Source organism: Hirundo rustica, chromosome Z (genome assembly GCF_015227805.2).
Source record: "Hirundo rustica isolate bHirRus1 chromosome Z, bHirRus1.pri.v3, whole genome shotgun sequence".
Taxonomy (NCBI): Eukaryota; Metazoa; Chordata; class Aves; order Passeriformes; family Hirundinidae; genus Hirundo; species Hirundo rustica.
Genome location: NC_053488.1, coordinates 69716460 through 69726694, shown reverse-complemented (window position 1 = coordinate 69726694; position 10235 = coordinate 69716460). Strand labels below are relative to the sequence as shown.

Here is a 10235-nt window from a genome sequence, read left to right as displayed (position 1 = left end):
ATGAAGACACCAAACTCTTGACATTTGATTCTGAATACTTTCAGCACAAATGAATATGTGGGATATTAAAAGCAAAACCAAGTAAGAGCCTGAAAACATTTGATGTGCTTCTTCAATCACAAAAAAGGCCACTTTTGATGCAGCAAATGTAGCCAGAGTATACAACTGAAAGACTTGAATTCGAACGTGTCCATAATGGTAAATCAGTTCTTGACTGGAGTATATTTTCTCCATGAATAGGAGCTAGTAGTCATACCTCTGTTTGCTTCAATCTTTCTGTGGGAGGTATCAGTCTCATGCAAGGCAACATCATCTCATTTTGGTTACTATGGAAACCGATTGTGCATGGCTGCAACAGTAGGCACTGGGTCCAACCAGGTTTTTTTATATTTTTCCATTTGGGCTGCCTGCCTGAATAATCTTGCAATATGATGTGTTGCATAAAACAGTGTTCTTTATTCTCAAGGAGGCAGTACACTTTGCAGTTTTCAGTATTTTAGAAATAGCTTTCCAGTTGGTACCCAGTCCTGCTGCATGGAGTTTTGAGTACCTATGAGAACTTGAATGACCTGATGGAGAAGAATCAAAGGTTGGTTTTGGTTCCCTTCTCCCCTCTCTCCAATTAAATTACTATTTAATTGTTGCTGCTTTACATGCAGTCAGAGCTTTTCTTGGAAAGTAGAAAAAGTGTGTGTGAATTCTCTTTGGCTTGGGAAAGAAGTACTGCCAACACCAGCAGACAGGATTGGGGCCAGTGAAAGAAGGAGTGATACCAATGATACCCATTTACGCTTTTTCTGGATTTGCCAGCCCAGCTGGGTCACACACCAGCTTTCACCCAGTGGAGGTGTCAAGAAGGTGTGTAGGGGTGGGGAAGTTTAATGTAAAAGAGTAGAGGAAACTGATAAAACCCCTTGTGTTTTAGAATGGTTTTAAATGCATATCCTATGCTATAAGTGTGCCTTAATCTAACAAGGCCTTTAAAAATGTTCAAAACTCTCAAAACAAACCTTTTGAGTGCTTTACACGGGTTACAGGGGAAATAGCAGCTGTTTTACTGAGCCAGCTTTGGGGTTTGTCTGTGGGACAAATGTGGGACATTTAGGGCAGTTCCTGGAGGTATGGCTTTGAGATCTTGTCTCTTTTTATATGAAGCTTAGAAGATTGTCCAGTGGAAAATTTCTTGCCCGTGGCAGGGAGGCTAGCACAAGATAATCTATACGATTCCTTCCAACCCAAACCGTTATGTGACTATGATGCTATAATTCTAAGATGGGCTTGCGTAGCTGTTCCCAGATGCCATGGTCACCTCTAGGCTTTGTCTTGTTCACATAAGTCTGAACAGACTAGCTATCTATCTTGATTTGATTTGTTGCTCCTTACAGTTCAGCTGTACTCCCTGACCAATCTGTATGACAGCCTGTGTCATCCAAAACGAGTTTAGTCATCTGCACAAACAAAACCTTGTCTTGATGGCTCTCTGGTCCCACTTACTGCACCTAGATGGAATGAGCCTCTTTGACCTTCTGGGCACAGCTGCTCAATGTCACTTACAGCTTTCTAGAATAGTTAATGCAAAAAAAAAAAAAAAAAAAAAAAAATTATACTGATATGTCATTATCTTGAAGGATTGTACTTTCAGTAAAATTCCAGAAAATAGTTTATCTATGGCATATTATCTGTTACACCTACATTTGAATTTCAATACACATCAGTTCATAAGCAGAAACAACTTCAGGGAAAACAGGGACGGCATTTATCATGTTGTGCTGTTTACCACTGGAAAGAAAACAGAGGAGCATTCCTATTCTGTCATACCTATGTTCTCTTTGTCACATTACAGTCTCCTGATGGATTGCTCCATTCATTGCTTTTTTCAAGCCTTTGTCCACACACACAGATAAAATGACTTATCACAAAGGCAGTGCTATTGAGGGTACCAATTAGTTTTTTGGCTACTTCAATTCTATTTTTCTTGTCCTTCATCTTACATTTTGAGCAGGAGCTTTCTTTTCTTGAGTGCCTATGCATTGCATAACAAAAAGAAGGTGAGGGCTTTTAGATATCTCTGCCAGTATTAATCCTTACTGCTGCAATTTCCTCTTCCATGGTACCGAGTATGCTCTGTTTCCTGCAAGGACACTGAGACTTCTCACCTGGGGACTCTCTCCCAGTTAATGTTTAGTATTGGTGCTTCTGTTTTCCATGTTGAACTGTTGGTCAGGTATGATCTCTGGCCCATTTGTTCTGCCATGAGCAGAGATGTAGGATAAGCTAAAAGATCAGTTGTAGATAATATCTTAGTATCTCATTTAGCTTTATGTGCATGGGAAAGGGCAGAAAAAAAAGAGGCAGGCTCACATGCCTTTTTTTTTTACAAAGCATGCAAGCTAAATAAAAGTAGTTGGTACTCTTCAGAGTATTTTCTGATGTGTTTCTGATATGTTTCCTCACACATTTCTGGTAATTTTTTTCTGCCTTGTGGAAACAAATCAGTGTAGCTTCCACATGTGCACTGCTATGAGGGGGAATGCTGTTGCGCCCCTTCTCCAACCCTCTGATGTAGAAGACAGAAATCAGAGAAAAAAGCATTCAAGAAAATAAGTGAACGGCAGCAAAACCAACACAGCAGGAGGGCTGGGGAGGTAGCAGCAGGCAGAACGGAAGAGAGGACAGACATAGACATCAGAGAAGGAAGACACATCCAGGAGCAGCTTTGAAAGAAGGATTTTCTTAAGATTTAACAAGTTAATCCCTTGATGCTAATTACTGTTAATGGAAAGATTAAAAATAATAAAAGCAATTTATCTCATTCCAAAATAATTAGCCTTAATAACTTATTTGATCAGCATATAGGAAGAGATTTTGATCCCCCCAACATCTGTGTATGCGTAGTGTTTGTATCAGCAATAGGTTCTCGCAAAATGTCTGACAGATGTGGGATCATCAGCTTTGCAGAGACTTTTAACAGGGTTCCAGAGTTCTGAGAACCAAATTATTTTGATTTTCTGTCAGGTTTGCAGGTGCTCATGTTTCTAAAAATGAGGATCATCTCTCTGTATTCTCCCTTATGTATGTTGCATTAGTCTTGTTCTAAGTCTTGAGAAACTGAAGAGACTTTAAGAGACCTCATCAGGATAATTACAGAATCACTGCTGGGCTTGGGATCTGCCTTCCTTGCACCTGTGGCAAGATTTATGCAGGTTTCCAATCCTGCATGGCTCACACACACCACAAGTTTGAGCAAAAATATTCTTCTGATAATGCTGATAAGTGGCATCAATTCCCTTTGTTATTATTGTGAAGTGATTTAGCTGGTGTGTAATTCAGTTTCTTTACACACAAGGAAAAGTTAATACAGCACTTACTGCTGCTTGTCTTCGGTCATTACAGCAGTCAGTCAAATCACTGGTAATGCAACCTGAGGGGTACAAGTGTGAAATGCAGGGATTTCTCATCCAGGTGTCTTGAGCAATTGAAGCTATCTACAGAGAAGTCTTGCTGAGTAAAAAAGGGCAGAATATTATTAACATCATTATGGTCCTTATAGCACTGAATGAATAATAAAGGTGTTGAGGAGGATAATGAGTCTAGATGAGTATCACCTGTGGAGATTCCTTATTGAATATCTCTGCTTAAGCCATTCATTTGTTGATGGCTCTGACTTGCACATTTATTGCCATCCTGGCTACTGCTGGAAAATTGGGCAGTCCAAGCAATCTGAACAAGCAGTGCTGGCTACCACTTTGACTATTCCTCTGCATTTAGGTCTTCTGCATGTGAAAGGGATGCAGCCTTCTTCCAGCTATCCTGCTTCAAGTACAAATGTCTTCCATGACAGCAGCATATGGGATCCTCTACAACAAGCTGGGCACAACTAGGAATAGTTTCTGCAGGCTGTGCTGAAAAAGCTGCAGCAGCAGTGTGCAGTTAAGCTGATGCAGGGCATGGTCTTTGTCCTAAGGAGCCTCATCAGAGTTACTCTCTGGCAAATTGTTTTTAGGTGGAGGTGTCATCTGCTACACTTGGATAAGTGGGGTGGAAGCCATAAATGTTGACGATGAGAGGTAGGGTTTGCTTGAGAGAGCAGAATGAGGAGGCTTAGGGCAGTGGTTGTTCTGCCATCTTTGTGGTGCTATGAGGATGTCTCCCTTAGGTCCTTTGTTTGATCTCTGCTGAGGTTCTTAGGCTTCATCTTTTGGAGTACTCCTGCAGCTCAGGCATTTGGTGGAGTTTTGGTGATCCTGATGTTCAAGAACTATAGAAATTTATTTCAGGAGTCTTACTGGTCTCTCCCTGGTTGGTTGGCTCTTGCAACTGCATTTATATTGCTACCTACTGGAGTTTTGGCTGTCTCTATTTCTGTTAAGTGTTTCCGCAATCAGCAAGGGACTCTCATGTACTTGCTGCTGCTCCTTCTTTGCCTAGAACTGTCTTCAGCAGCTCTGGCACATTCTTACTGTGTTAGGACTGCTTCTCAGCTGGAAAGTGTCATGGGTTACCTCGTTCACCAGCACAACTGGACATGCTCCCAGGATCCTGGAAGCAGTGCTGTGGACGTGATGCAGAGGAAGCTGCCATGTTGTGGGGTCCACAACCACACAGACTGGCTTAAAGACATTGTCTTCCTCTTGGTATCATCTAGACTGTGCCCCTGAAAGCTGCTGTAAGGAGAAGCATTCTCACTGGAGGGGAGACTTGGGCCATGTGGAGCAGCTGTCTGCGGAAGGTTGTCTAAAGAAGTTGGAAGGCCAGTTGTGTTTTGCCATGCAGTACATTTTTTGGTTTTGCGCTGTGCTAAGCGTCTTGGAGCTCTTGGCTGGTGTCAGCAATGGCATCCTCATGAGACATCAGCTGTTCCATGAACTGTGTATTCTGGACTCATATACCTTCTCACAGGACTACAGGTGCTAGCTGCTTTGCTGGACCTGCTGCATGTTTACTTGCTTTTTATTGCTTTATTGTTGCATTGGAACTCAATTAAAAAAAAAAAAATTGCACGTAAATCAAACTAGTTGACCACTACTGGATGTTTTTTCCTTAAATGTTATGATATTAGATCCATTCTCCCACAGTTTTTTTTTTTTTTTTTTTTTTTTTTTTTCCCCAATAAGCATTCTTTATCTGAAAATCTTCTGGGGGCAGGTTTTCAGCATGTGCAGACAAAATTACTGTGTGTGAGTGCAGGGGAAGCAGTAAGAAGAGGCATATCTCTCTCAGGGCAGGGCAGCTTGCTGTGAGGTCATGATTTGAACTTTTGGTCTGAATCTCAACTGCAGTAGAAGCTTGGAGAGCAATTAATGTGCAGATTCTTCCACTTCCAAATTTGTGTTGGAAGCTTTGTTTTTTCTATAAGAAGCCCTTTAGATAAAGTTTAATATTTATTTTTCTTTCTCATATGGTGGTTTGAGAAGTAACTTACTCCTCATTGAAAATCCAGGTCAGTTTTTAAAGTGGCATGAGGGTAGGATCTAAATAGGTTTGACAGCAACAGAGTAACTAATATGATGATGTGCAGCAGGAGGTAAAGCAGTCTTGGGAGTTGAGCAGGATCAATTCTCAAATAATGGAACAAGAAAGTCTGTCTGTATTCATTTATTTATTTTGTGACAGAGCAAGGAATGAGTCAATTATTTTTGCCAGAAAAGCAATGTGGGGTCACATGTGTGCTTGAATTATACCAGCAATATGCTGCTTTTTCTTAAGGTATGCCTGCCTTTCTTACTAAATCCCCTTGTTACCCATTTTCTGTCAGTCTCTCCAGCCTGCATGTGCTGAAAGGGACTAAGTTAGCATGTGGGGTACTCATACGCTTGTTTATGTCAGTGCTATTGGTGCTTAGAGAGGCTCTGGCAAAGGCTGTTCTCTACTTGCGTTGGGCTGTGCAGTGCGTGCTTGTATATAGGTGTCTGTTTGAAAAGTGCCTTAAGCCTCTCTGCTGACCTGGGCTTGGGACCTCCAGCAGCTTTATCCTTTGGTAAGTGTGTGTAGGGGATCAGTAGGGCCTACAACTGTACCACATTAGGTTTTACTGGACTGGAAACAAGGAAAAGGCCTGGGTCACAAAACTACTGCACCTGGGAACTCCCTTAGCACTTGAAGTAGTAGTCAGTTCAGTCATTATTGTTCTAAGTTGTCTACCAAACTTCAGGTAACTTACTACAAATTTCAGACCCTAAATCACCAGGCACTGATTTTCATGAGCAGAAAAAAAAAAAAAAAAAAAAAAAGACATTAGGACAGTTCTTGCATGTTCATTATTAACCATGTGAAGATCAAGCATGAAATATACTGCAAAGCTTCTCCAGTTAAAAAAAAAACAAACCGAAACAACACAAATCAAAGAAAAAACACCAACCAAAAATCCCCAAGAAAAGCCAAACACCTCCCTCCAAACCCACCTCAAACAATTAAGGTATTGATATAGATAAAGGAAAAAAACTACTTCATTAGATGCCAGAAGTTCTTAAAAAAAAAAAAAAAAGAGTGAATATTCCATATTAAATAAAGGAAATGGTTATGACTTCAAGTAACATAATAGAAGGAAACATTTCTTTAATGTTTTTTGACATGAGATGGGTGTGGCAATGTATGAAGTTTGTCCAGTTAAGCACCACAACAGGAACTTTGTAGTACCCTGGCAGATAATTGCTTGGTAATGCAAATTACTGCTATGACAAAAAAAGATGCAGAGAAAATGAAATGACAGCAACAGGCCCGGGGAGGAGTTTGTTGAAGAAGGGAGTGGGTAAAGTACCTTTTTATCATTTGCTAATATTAAGGCGGTTGTTATCTGTAGCATTCCCCACGAGACTAGATGGCCGCCGAAGGTAAAGGAAGAGTTTTGACTCTCTGACTTGGTGGGATAGTTCTGCTTTTATTCTTATGTCCTGCTCAGCCTTGAGACCCTATCCGATGGAGAGCCGATGCCAGAGGGTGCTGGCCCCTCCCCTGCCGTGGCATTTTCCCCCTGGGGCAGGGCCATAGGTGAGACCCAGAGGCCTCGCCCAATCAGTGTTCAGTGGGAGGAAACAGGAGTAGGTTACATCTCAGTGAGGGGAATGGGCACTGCTGGGCAGGGAGAAGAACATTACAAATATAAACCCAATTAATGCATTACAACAGTTATTCTTCCAAAATCTTATAACTTACAACTTCCTTCACAATTTCTGGACCAGAGAAATGAATGCTCTTACTTTTAATCTCTAAGAAGAAAGCATTAATTTCAAGGTGATTAAAGAGAGAAAATTATGTGGATATCCTCCTCTGTTCTCCTGTCTGCTAAAAGTTAAGGTCATGCATGACTCACTCTTCTCTTACTGTACTAAGAAAATGGAAAGATAAATATGAAATTAATTAACTGAACATTAAATGTATGAAATGGCTTTTAGTAGTTATTATTTCCCTTGCATATTCTTCCCTGTAGAAGAACACATCTTAAACCTGGTAATAAGTGTGAGGATGCCTGAGGCAGACATACTCCAGCTATAAATAGTTAGTAATAGAGTAGAAGACAAAACAATAGGTTTATTATCCTTTTGATGTTTGGCAGTTTGATTCTGAATACTTCTGGATTTGAATACCTTATTTTGAAATAAAAATGGTGCTATTTCTAAGCAAGTACACTTTGTTTCAGTATTGTAAGTTACATAAATCCTTGGGTTCTATTGCAATCTATGCATTTTGTTTTCTTCATTCTGAAAGGATCTCCAACTGTTTTTTATAATCTAAAAAAATTAGCAGCTGTATAAGAGGGCAGCAGATGACTTAGACTTGACATTTCTGAAAATTTGATTTGGATTTGAAGGTGAAATCTAAAGGTCCAGTGCAAAGCTGGAAATGTATTCTGTGTTTACTCTTTTACAGAGCTTTTATTTATATATATAACACATATATTCCATGCATGAGTTGGTGATTATACTGTGATATCTTTTGTAGAAGGCAACAGTCAGAATGGTAGAACTGTTTCTAAAATGTAAAAAGCATTATTGTAGCTTTTTCTCAACTATCTCTGTCTTTACTTCTATCTTTTTTTGCCAAGAACTATGTATTTTTTCCTTTATTGTGAATGATGGCTTAATTTAACTCTGAGTAGAATGTAATTCAGCTTCTGAATTATGAGTTGTTCTTCATCAAATCTCTTGTCTTTTCAGTTCCAAATGACATTCTGTCTCACAAGCACAAAGTAAAAAATCTGAGCTTTACCAGAAGGTAATTGAAGACTCAGTTCCTTCCTACCTCACATGGATATTGTTAAATCAGTTAAAATTACTCTTTAATTCAAATTATGGCTTTTGTAGTCTGCTGTAGCGTTGCACTATGTGGAGTAGCAGGAGGTTGTAGAGTAATCTTAGAGTAATCTTGTAGAATAAGTTCATCTTGCATTGGTAGCTTAGGCTCCTTCCTACAAGGTGGAATTACACAGAGTAATAAAGAAGCTGAGAGAAGAAAAGAAACCTAACTCTAAAACATCCCAATACTAGCCTGGAAGACAACACAAATAATTTTTGACCTAAGAAGTACAGAGAATGAGCTGAACTACTTATTCAATTATGTCAAATGATCAGCATTCATTTATTAAATGATGTAAAGTAAAATTCAATTAGAGAAAGTAAGTGATTACATTATGTAAAGCAATTTTTAAAACTGGGTAATATGATCACCCTTCATTTATTACATTAGGTTCAGAATATTGGATATTGGTACTTTTATTAAATTCATGGAAATGCTTATAATGATGGGCTATTTAAAAGAGTCTGCAAGTGAAGCTACTCCCCTCTGTACTTCTTTTTTTAGTATTAACTAAATAATAGTGTTGCTATTGCTTTTAAAGCAAAGGCACAGATTTTACTATGACATTGTTCTTATATGTAAGATCTTGTAAACATTGCTTGTAAAGGTAATTAAAAAGATGTCCAAATCAGGGGGAAAAGAATCCGCAATTAACCAGCTTAGCAGTGGGGAGGCAAGTGGAGAAATTGAGTACTGAAATTGCAATCTTATAGGAAACATAATAATATATTATGAAAATAAAATGCCTTAATATCTTTCTACAAGACTAGATTTTTTATTTTGCAGAAAAATAGCATGGAACAATCACATTTGAAGACCTTATTGAAACTTTTTTTGTACAGGGAGAGCACAATTTCAACCTCTCTATGTGGACAACAGGCTCACATTTTTATATACTACTCTGTTAGCCCATTTTCTTGTGATTATACTCGACTAAAGCAAAAAAAAAAAAAAATCCCCTCATCATATCTCTTAAAGTGTTCCCTTTGCTACTCCACCATTGATGTTGTAGAGCTGGCTTGGAGGTATATAAAAAAAATTAGAAATAAGAACCATTATTAAATCGTCTTCTTTTTTCACATTACTTAGTGAAACAATCTTTGTCTAAGGACTCAAATACAAATGTTTTGCTCAAATTCATGTATTCTTGTGGCCAGACATTTTAATGTCTTAAAGAATGTGTGCTTACTGTGTGAGCCAGGTGCAAAATCCCTAGGAGCCCATAGAATTCTAAAATGAATCTAAGTGTGTAACTTTATGCTGATTACTTGCAGTGCTGTGTAGGAGAAAACAGTATTCCAAGTTTTAGGCAAAATTACTGTGCAAGTGGCTCAAAATCATATACAAGTAGAAAAGGAAACAGATTTTAGGACATGTGGAAGTATTATTTTAAGTGCTTGGAGAATGCTTCTTTGCTGACAGAAGTCAGATTTTTTTTTGTTGTTTGTTTTGTTTTGTGTGGTTCCCGTCTGCTCTGAATAGGATTTTCATGCGGGAGTAAGCTGGAATGTCTGTGTGGGAGAATCTCTCTAATTTCACTTAAAGAGCCCATTTTCTTTCCAGGGCAGTTTGGTCTAGATGGAAAACAGTGTAAGGTTTTGTTGAAGGTTGTGTTAAACACTGAAAAATTATATATTAAGAAATTAAACAGGGAGAAGAACAGTCACTGTTGGGCTCTAATTGTGGAAAAGAAAGGAGTGTCAGAGAAAGGAGTAATACAGTAGTGTGAATACAGAGCAACAACTATACCAAGTAAAAAAAAAAAAAAAAAAGGAAAACAAGTTTTATCTCTGTGTCTCAGTAATTGCAGTTGTCCAGTGCTGTTAATTTGAGGTTGAAAGACTCCCTACAATGAAATTTTGAGCTTGTAAAACACTTTCTTTAACCTCATGTCATAGCAACTGCTGAAATATCTAGCCTCCATGCTAGTCTAATTTAGCATG

At 38.8% G+C, this 10235-nt stretch overlaps 1 pseudogene; it reads left to right on the top strand.

The window, feature by feature from the left end:
- Positions 1-4091: 4091 nt before the first annotated feature.
- Positions 4092-5047, top strand: LOC120765821 (tetraspanin-3-like; annotated as a pseudogene).
- Positions 5048-10235: the final 5188 nt, after the last annotated feature.